Source organism: Jaculus jaculus, chromosome 13, assembly GCF_020740685.1.
Source record: "Jaculus jaculus isolate mJacJac1 chromosome 13, mJacJac1.mat.Y.cur, whole genome shotgun sequence".
Taxonomy (NCBI): Eukaryota; Metazoa; Chordata; class Mammalia; order Rodentia; family Dipodidae; genus Jaculus; species Jaculus jaculus.
In genome coordinates, this window is record NC_059114.1 from 87,194,701 (window position 1) to 87,211,151 (window position 16,451).

At 43.0% G+C, this 16,451-nt stretch overlaps 1 protein-coding gene and 1 non-coding gene across 2 annotated transcripts in view; both read right to left on the reverse strand.

Annotated features, from left to right (window-relative positions):
* Fbxl7 (F-box and leucine rich repeat protein 7) overlaps positions 1 to 16,451 on the reverse strand; it is a 394,580-nt gene that overhangs the window by 62,221 nt on the left and 315,908 nt on the right. The gene's annotated exons all lie outside the window — the stretch shown is intronic.
* Positions 4,539 to 4,698, reverse strand: LOC123454407. Its single transcript, XR_006633367.1, has one exon. It is a non-coding gene; the product is annotated as a U1 spliceosomal RNA (small nuclear RNA).

The following is a 16,451-nucleotide window of genomic DNA, read 5'->3' on the forward strand; positions in this document are numbered from 1 at the left end:
AAGACCAAGAAAATAGGAAAGATGGGAATTCAAGAAGCAAGAGACAGAGAGAGAGAGAGAGAGAGAGAGAGAGAGAGAGAGAGAGAGAGAAGGGAGAGGGAGAGGGAGAGGGAGAGGGAGAGGGAGAGGGAGAGGGAGGGAGGGAGGGAGAGAGAGAGAGAGAGGAAGGAAGGAAGGAAGGGAGGGAGGGAGGGAGGGAGGGAGGAGGAAACAAAAGACTAGATGAGGACGTAGAGGCAATGGAGAAAGATACTGACACATTCTCACTTGCCTCTGTGAATTTGGACAGTGTGGCGGGTCACTTTGTTGAAGTATAGTGGTGACATGGATGTCACATTTTTTAAAAATAGCTTTTAAAAACAATACACAATAGTACCATCTGGCAAGGATAATTCCTTTCCATCAACTTTTACTTAGAGCCACATTCACTTGCTTTCCTGCCCATTGTAAGAACCACTTTCCAGTCCAAGGTTTCCTTTGGTACCTGGTGAATAAGCAGTTAAGCTTACTGAGCTTTTCCATTCCAGGATTTCAAGTTCTCATGCAGCCCTGAAATGGATCTCAGTGGTTCCCTTTGTCCCATTGGGACATGCCCATGTCCTGCCTCAGGGCACATAGACGGAGCTGTCTGTTGCTCTCCTCTCCATTGGCTGTTATAAAAATGATGGCTACTCGCCCATCACTCACTTACTGGGGGGCTGTCATGGATTCGTGGAGGCAGAAATGGTTTGTCTGCATGTGAGATTTTGAGTTTTAGCCCATGGATGTTTAAAATTATAATTCCTGGGTGTGGAGAGATGGCTTAGCAGTCAGGCGCTTGCCTGAGAAACCCAGGAACTTATGTTCTAATCTCCAGGTCCCACACAGCCAGACGCAGTGACACAGTGTGGACGTTGCACACGAACCACAAAGGGGCACAAGCATTTGGAGTTTGTTTGCAGCAGGCTGAAGGTCCTGGCATGCCCATTCTCTCTCTTTCTCTCTGAAAATAAAAAAAATAATTAATTCTTCCATTTATGTAAAAAGAAACGTTCAGTGACTGAAAGTGGCACTTGCAGAAATCAGAGGCAAGTCAACGAGGGAGAATCAGTTTTCTGAGACCATTCATAGCCCATCTGAATTCAGCCAGTCAGAAATAAGAAAAGATCAGATTTTTTTTCATTTTTTAAAAAATTATTTATTTATTTATTTGAAAGCGACAGACACAGAGAGAAAGACAGATTGAGAGAGAGAGAGAGAGAGAATGGGCGCGCCAGGGCTTCCAGCCTCTGCAAACGAACTCCAGACGCGTGCACCCCCTTGTGCATCTGGCTAACGTGGGACCTGGGGAACTGAGCCTCGAACCGGGGTCCTTAGGCTTCACAGGCAAGCGCTTAACCGCTAAGCCATCTCTCCAGCCCTTTTTTTTTTCATTTTTATCAGCCAATAAATTCCATTTTGACTTGAGGCTACTTTGAACATGAATGTCACTCCTAGCAATGGGAGTGCGTGTAGGTAGCGCAGTATTTCCTGCATGCTTTTTAGCCTGACAAACCAGAGCGTACTGATGCTGCCGAACCCCGGTCGTTTACTGAAGCCTCGTCCATCAGCTCTGGCTGTGTTCAGCATTAACAAGTGTGCACTGTCTCTGGCTCTTCCCATGAAATTCAGCCAGCTTTCTCTGTGACACTTGGGTTAAATTATTCCTGCTAAGATGTGCTCTGTTCCTTTCTGCTGTGGGAACTGAAGACAAGTACTCTATTCTTTTAAATTTTTTTTTCATTATTTTTATTTATTTGAGAGCAAGAGAGAGAAAGAGGCAGATAGAGAGAGGGAGAGAGAGAATGGGTGTGCCAGGGCCTCCAGCCACTGCAAACGAACTCCAGATGCATGTACCTCCTGTGCATCTGGCTAACGTGGGTCCTGGGGACTTGAGTCTTGAACCAGGGTCCTTAGGCTTCACAGGCAAGCGCTTAACTGCTAAGCCATCTCTCCAGCCCAAGGACTTTTTTTTTTTTTTTAATCACCTGTCAGTCCTCAATATCCTCCAGCAGGTCACTAATGATGGAGTATATAAGAGTTTACTTTTTTTTTGAGGTAGGGTCTCACTCTATCCCAGGCTGGCCTCGAACTCACAGCGATCCTCATATCTCAGCCTCCTGAGTACTGGGATTCAAGGCCTGCACCTCCTTGTACAGCAGGAAGCTTACTTTTTAAAGAAAGGTTTGTCTTTTTTTTTTTTTTAATGTTCTGGAGGTCAAGGGGGTTCATCTTGTAATGAGCATCTTGCTTTCACAGACCATAGTGACCCAGAGAATCACATGGCCAGCATCAGATAGCATGTATGCTGTCTTCTCTGATCTTGTTTCCTGCCCTTATAAAGCCTCCGTGATACAATCATGGGGCCTCCACCCTCCTGCCCTCTGCGAATTGTAATTATCTCCCAAAGCCCACCTCTGAACGCCAGATTCAGATTAAGTTTCCATCTTCTTAGCAACTCTCAATGGAGAATACATTTCAACATATGAAGCCTCAGGAGATGTACAAATCACATCTAAGCTACTGCAGGGCAGTCCTCATAACTCTAGCCTTGGAAGGACAGTGACTGAGCTCCAAGATATGGCAAAAGCACATGGAAACTGCAATAGAAAGTATTTCTTATCAAAATGAAGTCACATCGACCATTCTCCCAGGATGCCATGCAGATTTATTTATTTATTTATGAGAGAGAGGGAGCAAAACTGGATGAACTAGAGCTTCTAGCACCTGTAAACGAACTCCAGATACACACACCACCTTGGGTATCTAGCCTACATGGATCCTGGGGGAATTGAACCTGGGACCTTTGTCTTTACAGACAAGTGCATTAACCACTAGCAACCTCTCCAACCCATGTGCAGGTATTTTTAAAAGCTAGTTTACATGGATCAAACTAGCTTTGTACTGGCTAAAATTCTGGTGTGATTGAGTGAATACAGCACTATACTCTGGCAGAATAACATCAACAAGATATCAAAATTCTATTTCTGAAAATGCTTGACTCTTGAAAGGAAACTGATGACCAGAAAGCACAAACATTAAGCGCAAGGTTAATGCTGGACATCTTTAATTATTAGGGATCTTCTTAGTCCCTTTATAGCCTTAGGTTCTGGCTTTCCATCTTGGGCTTTTATTACCTACTGACGCTCATACTAGAGCACAGACAAACTAAGATAATTAGAGCGGAGAGTCTGCCACTTGGCACTGCCCTCCGCTACCTTTATCAGAACAGGCTGCTGTTTCAATATTTGCCATGTTATCACATGTGAGGGGCATGTTCAACCATGATCTCCATACACAGAGTGCACACACACCTATGTAAGAGCATGCGCTGGAGGACACTGAAGGACACACACCGTACCAAGCCTGAGCCGGCCAGAAGCTTCCTGTGGTGAGAAGAGAAGCCATGCCAGCGTCACGTTTCGCTTGTGGCACAAGGTGGAGAGGAAGGGGGGCCGGCCAGCAAGCACGTGGCCCACTCCCTGGGACTCTTAGAGCTGGCACTCTTGTCTGCTGCAGGGAGCATTCTTCTTGCTGTCTTTTTTAACATTTCTGAATTTTGACCAGGCGTGGTGGCGCATGCCTTTAATCCCAGCACTTGGGAGGCAGAGGTAGGAGGATCGCTGTGAGGTCGAGGCCACCCTGAGACTACATGGTAAGTTCCAGGTCAGCCTGGGTTAGAGTGAGACCCTACCTTGAAAAACAAAAACAACAAAAAAAAAAACCCAAAAGATTTTTATTTATTTTTAATTTTATTTATTTATTTTTTTAAATTATTTATTTATTTATTTGAGAGCGACAGACACAGAGAGAAAGACAGATAGAGGGAGAGAGAGAGAATGGGCGCGCCAGGGCTTCCAGCCTCTGCAAACGAACTCCAGACGCGTGCGCCCCCTTGTGCATCTGGCTAACGTGGGACCTGGGGAACCGAGCCTCGAACCGGGGTCCTTAGGCTTCGCAGGCAAGCGCTTAACCGCTAAGCCATCTCTCCAGCCCTTATTTATTTTTATTTTTTTGAGAAAGAGGGGGAGAGAAAGAGAGAGAGAGAGAGAGAATGGGTATACCGCGGCCTCTAGCCACTCCAAACAAACTCCAGACGCATGCACCACCTTGTACATCTGGCTTACGTGGTACTGGGGATTCAAACCTGGGTCCTTAGGTTTTTCCAGCAAGTGCCTTAACTGCTAAGCCATCTCTCCAGCACTAGCATTTTTATTTCTGCTCCAAATCAGGAGTGCCCCCCCCCCCGCCACTTTCCCCTGCCGTTCCTGGGGCATAGTTTTCAGGGTGGGAGGTTCTTGGTTCCTATTTTCTTCTCTCCCCGTGCCCCTGGAATCGGGGACGACCAAGCCCAACTCCTCTCTGCTCTCCCCTCATTAGCCGTTGACTGTGAGACTCAAGCAATCATTGCTTCTTTGAGTCCGTTTCTCTACTTGAATTTGGGGATAATAACAACCTAACAGGTGTCTTCTGAGGTCTCAGTGCAATAATATACACAAATGCCCCTTTTTTTTTCTTTTCAGGGGAGAGACAATCACACTTCCCCCCTACCACAAATTATAAAGTTGAGTTTCTGGCGATTGCGGGAACCGCAGTGTCTGCACATCTGGAGTGCAATGGCTAAGGCTTGCCCTGGGAAAACCATCTTTTTGATCTTGGTGTCTCCTCTTCCAAGTGTCTGGCTTTTGTAAATGTTCAGTGTATATTATCTCTTCATTCTCTTCCTTCTATTTCCAAAGAAGGTCAGTGATAGCTATACTCATAAGTTTGTCATTTGTAACTGTATCCTATGGTAATTACTATCCCCATAGCACATGCCTCATAGACATTTTTTTTTTAAATATTTGTTTTGTTCATTTTTTTATTTATTTGAGAGCGACAGACACAGGGAGAAAGACAGATAGAGGGAGAGAGAGAGAATAGGGGCGCCAGGGCTTCCAGCCTCTGCAAACGAACTCCAGACGTGTGCGCCCCCTTGTGCATCTGGCTAACGTGGGACCTGGGGAACTGAGCCTCGAACCGGGGTCCTTAGGCTTCACAGGCAAGCGCTTAACCGCTAAGCCATCTCTCCAGCCCTCATAGACATTTTTAATGAATAACTAAGTACAGTCAAACTGACTTTATATCATCAATTTGTGCTTGCAGAAGGTGGGTGTAATTTAGCTTTTTCCACAAAGAGAGTTGAGGTAACATGATGTGCCATGGTAAGAACGTGTTACAGTTCTCTGATGGAGATTCCAACAACGTGCCACTGCGCAAGGCAGGCGCCTGTCTTGGGTTCACGATCTCCCCTGGGATGGTACCACTGGAGCTGCTTGCAGCCTTGTTACTATATTCTAGAAAAGTCTTTTCTATATCTGCTCAGTCTAAATCCTAGAAATTTGAGGGACTGAGGACTAAAAGTGCCTTTCATCCAATCCTTGATCAGTGGCTATGAGAATTACAAAATGCTATCCATTTTCCCACGGAGTCATTTTCACGCATGTCTTTTGTCAAGATGTCCATATAACCATCTCCTCTCTCAGACACTATGCAGAGACACCTTCTGCTTTCAACACCATAGGTGGCTGAACAAAAGAAGTCTTTGGTTCCTTGGGAGATATCAAGGTTTTATATTTTATCTTCCAGGTTGAGTTGTTACTGTTGCTTGTTAAAAAGGCAACAGGTATGGGAACAATGAAAATGCAGTTATTTTGACATGATTTGTACAAATGTGGTGAGTGGTGGTCAGGTGTAAGGCAGGATATTTCTCCATATTTGGAAGCTAAAACTTAAGAGCTTCGGAAATCATATAAAAACAAAATATATGATTTGACTTGGCCAGGACTGGCTACCCTTAATAAATTGGCTGTCAGATATGAGAATTATGTGCCTCTATAGAAAATCATTGAACCAAATTTCATGATCAATAAGTTACTGAAAAATAGGAATTCTAGGTGCTTATATATTTTTCCATGTCCTCAGAGCTAAGCTTCGGATTACTAGAAATATTTTTTTCTTTAACATTTATGGATATCAATCTTCAATGTCTTTATAATTTCCTCAAGGTAGTCTCCTTTTGTAAATCTAGATTTTCTGATTTCATTTCCTGCTACCTGAAGAATTTGTTTTATTGATAAAGAAGTTCTACTCATGTTTAAACTCACTTTGATTTTAAATGCACCAGTCACAAATTATGTACCTTGAGCAAATTATTCAAACTGTTGCCTCAGTTTCCTGCTTGTAAAACAAGGCGTGGCACCTCAGCCTCAGCATGAGGGGTGTCTGGGGTGGGGGGATGACTCAGCAGCATCATGCTTCTGGGACAAATATCCATCCAGAAGCAGCTGACAGGAGGAAAAAGGTTCATTTCAGGCTTACAGATTCCAAGGGAAGTTCCATCAGGACATAAGAAGGTGGCTCACCTCCCTAGATTTGAGCTCAGGGACACAACCAACAACCAGCCAATGCCAAAACTCAGAGCTTAAACTGACCCCTAGCACACCTTAGGGCTAAAAGATTCACTCACAGTAATGTCTCCTTTAGCTGTTAGAAACTTAAGTTGAAAGCATAATCAAAAACACCCATAAGAGACATCCATTTGCACGCAAAGCACCATACCCAAGGTCTCCATCCAAGAGATGTCAATGTCCACCAGTAGCCATGGAAACCAACAGTATCTCCACAAGCTAGAATCTCTGAAAGTGGGGGGTGAGGTGGAGGGATGGCCTAGTGGTTAAGGTCTTTGCCTGCAAAGCCAAAGGACCCAGGCTCACTTCCCCAGGACCCACATTAGCCAGATGCACAAGGTGGCACATGTGTCTGGAGTTCCTTTGCAATGGCTGGAGGTCCTGGCGCACCCATTATCTCTCTCGCTCTTTCTCTCTCAAATAAATAAATAATAACATATTTTAAAAAATCTCTGAACTAGAATGATGATGCCTATATCATTGTGACTCTGAGAGTGGAGAATAAAAGGTGGAGACAAAACGCCAAACGCAGTAGTCACCCATTCACCCGCCTCTGGCTGCATTCCTGTTTTTATACCAGCGCCCTTCCTAGACGAGGTCCAGCAATCCTTTAGTCACTGCTACATCTACTTAGCACTCAGGTATAACACTTGGATGATTGCCCTGGTCTCTTGATGACGCCAAGAAGTTTTAAAACTTAACTTTAAATAACATGAGGGCTGGCATGATGGCCATGCACCTTTAATCCCAGCACTTGCGAGGCAGAGGGAGGGGGATCACTGTGAGTTTGAGGCCAGCCTGGGACTACAGAGTGAGTTCTAGGTCAGCCTGGGCAAGAGTGAGACCCTACCTTGGGAAAAACATCAAAAAAAAAAAAAAAAAAAACCAAACAAACAAAACAGCCTCCACTATAAGTTATATGAGGAAGATGGGTAGAAAGACACAAGGTATTTTTTATTTATTTATATTTATTTATTTATTTTGTTTTTCGAGGTAGGGTCTCACTCTGGTCCAGGCTGACCTGGAATTAACTCTGTAGTCTCAGGGTGGCCTTGAACTCACGGCGATTAAAGGCATGCACCACCATGCCCGGCACAAGGTATTTTTTAAATTCCAGAATACTAAAAAGGAGACATTATGTATGGAAACATTTATTAACTTATAGGAGTGAAATATTTTTCCAGGCTGCATTGTATATTAATAAGCCTAGCTCTTAAACATAAAACATTTTATTATATTGTTTCTGGTAATCTGTTGATACTTACAAGTACAGCAAGAACTATACAAATCACACGTAGTGAAAAAAGAACAAAACCTGTGAGGTTGCTCTACTTTGGCTTTGATTAAAATCGATGGGCGTGGTGGCCTCAGCACTCAGGAGGCAGAGGTAGGAGGATCACTGTGAGTTAGAGGCCACCCTGAGATACATAGTGAATTCAGGTTACCCGGGGCTAGAGCAAAACCCTTCCTCAAAAAACAGAGAGAGAGAGAGAGAGAGAGAGAGAGAGGGAGAGAGAGAGAGAGAGAGAGAGAGGGAGGGAGGGAGGGAGGGAGGGAGGGAGGGAGGGAGGGAGGGAGGGAGGGAGAGAGGGAGGGAGGGAGGGAGAGACACATTATTTAAATCAAAATACAGATCCATAACAATGTGGCTCTTTTAAAACAAAGGAAAGATGAACAAAAACCTCACATCTAGCTGCACTGCTGTGATCCTTAGTGGATGTGTGATCAGAAATAATTGAAACCATTGCAGTACACAAATATACACATTAGATAGCCCCCAAAGCATCTTTCTGAAGAGGAAATAATCACAAATAGGGATGTTTATTATTTGACTTTATAAACCCAGTTTTCAGGTTCCCATTGAAGCTAACCACTAAAGACAGCCTTACACTGAAAAACCACAGGTTTTTTTGTCAGAATACCTTCCTGTCATCTAGTGAATACCAGAAGACCTCTTCCCCAAATAAAACATTGGCTGAATGGCTTAGTTTAGAATAATCCTTTATTTCAGCTAACAATGATAATATGTCATTTACGGTTATTTGTTATAAGAGGAATTATTTGAATTTCTGACACAACTGAAATAAATTACATACACATATATTATATATATAATATATATAAATATAAATATAAATAAATAAATAAATATATATATATATATATATATATATATATATATATATATTCTTCTTTTTCTATTTTTTCCAGTGGCTCTAAGGATGGAGTGTGTCTTCTTAGAGTGGTGCAGAATTTTAATATTAAGAAAGAAATGGAATAAGACTGGAATACAATACAATAAACTTGGAAAGAAACCAAAACTGCCATATTGCTGAATATTATAAGATTTGAGCCAGTGGGCCAGCTTGGAACGACTGCTTAACCTGTCTCCTTCTATTTCCTCAATTTATGGCTGTTAGTCCTTGAAAGACAAACATTTCAAACACATGCATGAGATAATTATACACACACATATGCACGTCTATCAGAAGCTGTATGTTTTCCACTGAAAATCGTCCCTTGAAAATCATTTCACGTCTATCTGTTAGGAGTTAAACAGATTCACAACTTTATTACAACTGAAAGGAAATCGTCTATTTCTGGATAATTAAGCTAAGTTCTATTTTCTGACCCTAATCCAACTGTGTTACTTTGTTAATTTTCCCAAGGCCATAAGAAAATACTTGCCACTTTTACCAACTTTGTTAGAACAGCCTCTAGTAGTTTCTCGCATAGAGAACATTGGTCTTCCGACTATGATCTTAAAAGTTCTAGGGTTCCACGGACATGTATCAGAAGTGGCCTGACAGACAAAACAGCCATGATGCAGGTTTAAGGGCTCTTCTCTACCTTCAGTTTCCTTTACCACAGTCTCAACTTAGTTTAAATAGTAAGTGGGATATTAATATCCTTTAGGTAATTAGATGTCATTGGATTATTCTTTTGGAGGACTCATCACTACCACTCAAAACTGTACTATGAGTTTCTCAAGCTCTATGGAAGGCCAGCTTGGAGAAAGGGTGAATTCATTTAACTAATGTTTTCTTCTACCATTCTAGCTAGGCTGCTTTGGGGAGGGGAGAGGAGATAGGAAAAGGGAAAGAAGGAAAGAGAAAAAGAGGATGGGTTTTGAAGATCACAATTTGCAAGCGACTTCCTCCATTGCTTCCTTCGGTAGAAAACAAAAGACGAATGGGAGCTGGTGGGTCACTCACGGCTGACAGTCACAGAACACCAGGACCGTCCATGTACCAGGGAGTTGCTGTTGGAGAGAAATGGCCCCTAGGATACAAAGCTATAGAGGTGACCACCAAAATTCCTAGAGTTGCTCAGGAAGAGGAAAAGCACTCTGGCGGGGTTGTGGGCTTTTCAAAGGAGGAGATGGCTCACAGGGGTGGATTTGTTCTCTTTTACATAAGAGGGTCAGCGTGATGTCTAAGGTCAGACAGTGTGCGGCAAAATTCTCAGGGCTCCACCAGACCTGGGATTTCCATAGCCACTGAAGTCACTTGAGATGAGCAGCAATTTAGTATGGAGAGCCTCAGCATCTGGAGGCTCAGGGCCTGGGGACCCTGGAAGTTATTTCCCTGTAGCTGCAATGAGCTACGTCCGTGGTACTGGATCGTGGCCATCACTCCTATTGGGTATATTACGTTCATTGATAAGATTTGTCAGTTTAGCCTCCCAGTCAATTCAAAAGTCTTCCTATATGTTAGATCAGGCTTGTGGAGGCCACTGGCATATGGTAGACAGTCTATACAACAAACTGCAGCTACACTTCATTGGTCAGAAGTGTCACATGCTCAATCTTATTTGCAAAGGAAGTTAGAAACTAACCTCTTGGACAGGGGACCTAATCGGCACCAGCAGGACACAGGTTGGATTGTTGAAAAGGATGAGCAAGCGCACTATGTGGGAAAGCTGTCCCATCTGCCGCGTGAAGGGCCATTTGAGGCCACATTCTCCATTGCCTGTTTCAGAATCAACCTACAGTTTACTATCCCCGTTCCTCTCTCTCTCACACATACATACCAGCTCTTTCTCTACCTTGGATGGTATATGGGGATCTCTAATACTCATGGCATTTTTGTGGTCTCTGCTAGGTTAGAATTGCTCTTGGGAGCAACCTGCTTTAGAGCAAGTAAGTACAAACATGGAAATCTGCAATGCATGCTAAGAGTTTGGATTCTATGGTCATATTGTGAATTTTAATGATGGCTTCGCAACCCACTGGATATGTTGACAGAGTAATATGAACTTGCCTTCCTGCTATGCCTCAGCTTATCTGCAGTTTTCACTGTCCCCAATTACAGACTTAGTGCATAGATTAAATGACTTTAAACTAGCTTAGAACAGTACTTGGAGTTCTGAGGTGTCCATCACCTATCTATTCATGGTTATGCACATATTTAAACTACAACTGAGCTGAACAAACTTATGCTCAGTGTTCTGATGAATGATCTCAGCTTCTCTTTAATTTAGGGTCTATTGATAACATCAATACAGGGCACTCATATAATATCAGGACAGCAGACACTGGTCAAACATTTTGGAAAGCAATTTTACCATATTAATAATTTAATGTGTTAATAGTTTCAGTCTCTGCAATTTTTAGTTTGGCTAATTTATCTTACAAAATGATTATATATGCATGAAGATAAATATAGAAGACTATACTGAAATATTGTTTATAATGACCTGAAGTATTTATTTCTTAACTGATTCGTTATGATAAATAATGCTATATTAGCTGAAAGCCATTTAAAAGGAGTTTCAGTCTCATGGAAATAAACAGCTAAAGGGGTTATTAAAAAGCTTTAAGGTTTTAAAAGTATATATATATATATATACACACACATATACATACATACATATATACATACATACATACATACATACATACATATCTATCAAGGATACATAAACATATAAAGAAAGAAGACCAGAAAATAAATGAAAGCAAAAAAAAAAAAAAATCCTTAACAGGGCTAGAGAGATGGCTTAGCAGTTAAGGCGTTTGCCTGCAAAGCCAAAGGATCCCAGTTTGACTCTCCAGGACCCATATAAGGCAGATGTACAAGGGACCACATGTATCTGATGTTCATTTGCAGTGGCTGGAAGCCCTGGTATGCCCAATCTCTCCCTCTCCCTCCTTCCCTCCCTCACGCTTGCTCTCTCTCTCTCTCTGTGTATGTCTTTCTCTCTCTCAAATAAGTAAATAAACTATATTAAAAAAAAACTCCCTAACGTGGAATGTAAGAAATTCTACTTACACTTGTACACAAATACATGTGAATGTATTTGTGCATACATCCATGTCAGGTAATTAACAGTAGTTATTCTTGGGTGGACTTACTCACTTTTCGTTTCTGCCTGACCTCTATTTCTTTGTTATGTAAACTTTGCTTTTTTTTTGTTGTTGTTGTTGTTTTGTTTTGTTCTTTTGCTTTTTTTTTTAGGTAGGGTCTTCATGTTGTCCAGGATGACCTGGAATTCACTATGCAGTGTCAGGCTAGCCTTGAACTCATGGCAATCCTCCAACCTGTGCCTCCCCAGTGCTGGGATTAAAGGTGTGCACCACCACGGCCCACTTCTGCAAACATTTTAATGTAAATAAACATAACTTTGTTAATTAGGATAATATAACGAAAGCATAATTTTCTTTCAGACACCAATAGACTATAAAAATCAGACAAGCTGAGTTTAAATTTTATCTTTGTAGCTTTTTTTTGCTTGTGTGTGTGCAATGGGCTTATGGTGCATTGTGTGTATGATTTATGGTGTGTGCACGTGTGTGCAGACGCTCATCCTCATGCATGGGCACACAGAGGCCATGTGAGAACTTCTTGTGTTGCTCACCTGTGCATTTCCTGGAGACGGGATCTCTGCCTCAACCTGGAGCTACTGCCCGTTATGAGCCCCAGCAATTCCTTTGTCTCTGCCTCCCGAGGACGAGCGTTACCCATGGCCATGGCCATAACTAGCCACGTGTTGAAATGTGGGCTCTGGCCCAAGAAACCCTTATGCCTAAGTGGCAAGCGTTCGTAACTGCTGCACTATCTCTGCAAGCCGTCTATGTCACTTTTGGGCAGTGTCACTGGGCGAACTATTAAAACTCTGAAGACTTGTTTTCTTAGCTGTGCACTATACAACACTGAACTGTTTTTGACATTCAGGGGCTAAGAAAATATCATCCAACTTCTCTAGTACAAAGTCTGCCAGACCATAAAAATTCCAGAAATGGCATTTCTCGCCCTTCATTCCTATTAATTGCACAGCATGTACATAGTGAACATATTTTATTAAAAATAGACATACACTTCCTTTTAAAATATTTTTATTTATTTATTTGAGAGAGAGAGAGAGAGAGAGAGAGAGAGAGAGAGAGAGAGAGAGAATAGATACATCAGGTCCTCCTGCCACTGCGAATGAATTCCAGGTGCATGTGTCACTTTGTGCATCTGGGCTTTGTATGGGTACTGGGGAATCAAACCTGGGCCATCAGGATTTGTAAGAAAACACTGCTAATTGCTTACTCATCTTCCTAGCCCTAAAAACATATTTCTTTACAAATATTTTTACTTAGTTTGTTTTTATGTGACACAAATTTCTGTTTACTTTTTTTTACAGATACCAAATTGCCTAGGTTTATTATTATTTTAGAGATATAGGAAAATATATAATCTAAGGTAGGTATGAAATACTTAACATCTAATATTTTATAGTAGGCTCTTTTATATCCTGGTTTGACAATAGCCCAAGAAGACATTTCAAAGGGAAATAGAAAAGCAAAAACAACCATGTAGAAAAGTATCTTAAAATGTAAGCTACAGCCTTGATAGTGGCCATGAACTGTAAAATTACATGTAAATTCCTTTATAAGCTCTCCTATATTTTACAGATTTTGAAAAACTTAAAAATTCATTCTGAAACAATATGCAATTAAGTTGCAAACTTTTATTTACTTACCTCTAAAATGTATAGAATGAGAAAATGATGGAAGATACAAGATCTTAGCAAATCATTTTGCTTTCATCTTTTATGTTGGTCAGAATCACCAGAGTGAGCTTAGTAACTATGTGTTTCCCTACATTTGGATGAGGTCAACTAATCTCTACAAAGGAAGTCAGAACAATGGATTTGGGCTTGTTTCTACCATAAGGAAACACACTGCTCTTATCATTTCGGCAGTGGATGGGCACTGTTGCTTCATGGTAAACAATTCAGTACAACATTCGTCAAAAAAGTTGATAAGGTATTATTGTGGGAACAGCATTTGATTTTTGTAGTTTGTCAGAGTCTGTTATGATTGAGTCATTTGATTACGAGATCTGTGAGAAGGGCGTAGCCATCATAAAGCCTATTTCAACTAGGACTTCAGAAAGTTGCTTAGGTTTGGACAGTGGCAAAGTGACGTCAGTGGAAGCATCCATTTGCAGCTGGTTCCATGGTGAAGCACAAATCTGGAACAGGTGTGCAAGCCTAGGAGGATATACGAAGTCTTATGTTCTTATCATATTATTCAAGAGGACATAAAACCATCCAGCTTAGTTTCTTTTTTTGATAGAAAAACATTCGATTTGAGCTTGAGTCACTTTATAACCCAGAAGATCTATGTCTTCAACGTCTCTCTTCTTTCCTTTCCCAAAGCAGGATCCTGCAATTAACATTTCAGGAAGGCCATGGGAACAGAGCCCAAGATTACCTAGACAGCATCTAAAATTTTTAAAAATGCATTGAAATTTGATTTTCATCCCACCTTTTTGCTGGCCTATTAATGATGCGTGACTATTTTATGGACAGTTGCATGGTGAAAAACACTTATTGGTTTGCATGTTCAGATGAAGCCACCAGGCTTAAGCCTTGTCTAAATATTTGCCGGATGAATTATTAGCAGATGGTTATTTATTGTATGGATTTCTCAGCTTCTCACTCTGCTGCAGACACAAGTGCCAGGATCATGTCTCTAGAGGCACAGAAGAGATCAGAGTAAAGAAACTCCCAAGTGGTCCACTTAATTCTACTGAATATTTGGTCCAGTGGCTTGGCAGAGGGAACCTTTGCAAATGCTGATGAAAACAATCTGTTATGTCTCTGTCTGTCTCTGTTCAACAGGAGACTTGAAAAGATCAAATATCCAATATTATAAATGGGATATTAAGAGTTTTTTTTTTTAACCTAACAAATTCAAGCACTATAGAACTGCAACTTTGCTTTTCTAAAACTAATCAGTGCAGGGAACATTCATGGACATAAGTCATCTCATCTTGTCCTGAACTTAACATCCGTCCCCTTCTTGCCCTGTAGTTAAGGATGAGCCCTGCAGATGGTTGGTTCTCTCTAGGCAGAGCACACATCACCTGAATTCTGGGCCAAAGAGTTTGAACCATGGAAGCTCAGGGTGATAGTGTCCTCGAGGAGCCTGCCTGTCCATTTCTCAGCATTACCCAGGCCCATTGCCATGGTCATCAGGCAGGAGTGAGCGTCATCATCCTCCTCCCAGGAGGAAGTGCTCCTTTCCACGTGCTGTGCTCCCCATCCTGCTGCAGACACCACTTCCCCAAATCCTGCTCCATGAACCACTTCTCCCCATCCCATGCATGTGCCACATCGCCCCATCCTGACAGCCACTTCTCCCCATCTCTCTGTATGAACCCTTCTCCCCATCTCTCTGCATGAACCACTTATCCCAGCTCTCTGCATGAACACTTCTCCCCGTCCCTCTGCATGAACACTTCTCCCCGTCCCTCTGCATGAACACTTCCCCCATCTCTCTGCATGAACCCTTCTCCCCATCTCTCTGCATGAACCCTTCCCCCCATCTCTCTGCATGAACCCTTCCCCCCATCTCTCTGCATAAACCCTTCCCCCCATCTCTCTGCATGTATACTTCCCCCCATCTCTCTGCATGAACCCTTCTCCCCATCTCTCTGCATGAACCCTTCTCCCCATCTCTCGGCATGAACGACTTCCCCCATCTCTCGGCATGAACCCTTCCCCCATCTCTCGGCATGAACCACTTCCCCCCATCTCTCTGCATGAACACTTCTCCCCATCTCTCTGCATGAACCCATCCCCCCATCTCTCTGCATGAACCCTTCTCCCCATCTCTCTGCATGAACCCTTCCCCCCTCTCTCTGCATGAACCCTTCTCCCCTCTCTCTGCATGAACCCTTCTCCCCATCTCTCTGCATGAACCCTTCTCCCCATCTCTCTGCATGAACCCTTCCCCCATCTCTCTGCATGAACCCTTCCCCCATCTCTCTGCATGAACCCATCCCCCATCTCTCTGCATGAACCCTTCCCCCATCTCTCTGCATGAACCCTTCCCCCATCTCTCTGCATGAACCCTTCCCCCATCTCTCTGCATGAACCCTTCCCCCATCTCTCGGCATGAACCCATCCCCCATCTCTCTGCATGAACCCTTCCCCCATCTCTCTGCATGAACCCTTCCCCCATCTCTCTGCATGAACCCTTCCCCCATCTCTCGGCATGAACCACTTCCCCCATCTCTCGGCATGAACCCTTCCTCCCATCTCTCGGCATGAACCCTTCCTCCCATCTCTCTGCATGAATCCTTCCCCCATCTCTTTGCATGAATCCTTCCCCCATCTCTCGGCATGAACCCTTCCCCCCATCTCTCTGCATGAACCCTTCCCCCGTCTCTCGGCATGAACCACTTCCCCCATCTCTCTGCATGAATCCTTCCCCCATCTCTCTGCATGAACCCTTCCTCCCATCTCTTTGCATGAACCCTTCTCCCCATCTCTCTGCATGAATCCTTCCCCCATCTCTCTGTATGAACCCTTCCCCCCATCTCTCTGCATGAACCCTTCCCCCCATCTCTCTGCATGAATCCTTCCCCCATCTCTCGGCATGAACACTTCCCCGTACCGCACGCTGCATGAGGCACTTCCCCCTTCCCACTGCATGAGCTGCTTTCCCCCATCCCACTGCCCATGCCGCCTCTCCCCATCCTAATG